We start from the raw sequence: 886 nt of genomic DNA on the forward strand, positions 1-886 counted from the left end.
CCCAGTTTTTTCCTGGAAAAAAATGAGATAACGTTTTTATTTGTTTATCCATGACTGTATTACTGAGGAGTTCGCCCCTCAAATTTTTCTAAAAAGAAAATTTTAAGCCTTTTTGGTGTGGGAAAATGTTGTTTTTATGCTTCTAATTCTTTATCAAGTTTCTGCTGTGTGTGACACTTTGGGGCATGATTCGGGGATGGATGGGGAAAATCTGTCATCTTTGCATTAAAAATGATGATAATAGTAAGAGAAAGATCCATTATTCTTTGTGAAAATTCAATGGATGGGGGAACTAGTGAGATTAGGTAGCTTAGTCAGTGATCAGACACTTTTGGTGCCCTCTAAATGAAGCAAAGTTAATAAGTAAATCCACAATGTACAAGCATGCACCCAACATCAATACTTAAAAGAAGTATCTGTGCATCTTAGTTTGCAGGCACTTGTTTTTACCAAGTGACAGTAAGATCTGTTGGCCACACTGCATACTAACCTTTGCCTCTGTGTTTCTGTGCTCTGGCATGCTTGAGCCCCTGCCAGGTCACAACCTCGGCTTCGCAAATTGCTTACCATAACTTCTCCAAATCTGTCACCAAGATTGACCTAGTAAAATAGGGAAATGATATAACATCCCATATATCAGTAGTTTTGGGGTCTGTTGTATCTTAGATCATCTTCAGCTCCTAAATTTTTTACCAAATGTGCAAATAAATCTAAAATATCATGGACATTTTTTCTGGTAATGAGATGAGGCTGAATTCCAACCATCAATTACACACAACCTAGTGCTGCCTAGTAATTTACATATATGTGGCATATTCTATATTTTTATATTGTGCTATAACCACAAGGCCCTTAATTAGATATTGTAAAGACAATGTGAAAGTAT

General features: G+C 36.3%; 1 pseudogene; it reads right to left on the bottom strand.

The window, feature by feature from the left end:
- The window catches only part of LOC119586642, an 18,957-nt pseudogene that overhangs the window by 6,330 nt on the left and 11,741 nt on the right, over positions 1 to 886 (bottom strand).

The sequence above is a fragment of the Penaeus monodon genome, chromosome 21 (assembly GCF_015228065.2).
Source record: "Penaeus monodon isolate SGIC_2016 chromosome 21, NSTDA_Pmon_1, whole genome shotgun sequence".
NCBI lineage: Eukaryota > Metazoa > Arthropoda > Malacostraca > Decapoda > Penaeidae > Penaeus > Penaeus monodon.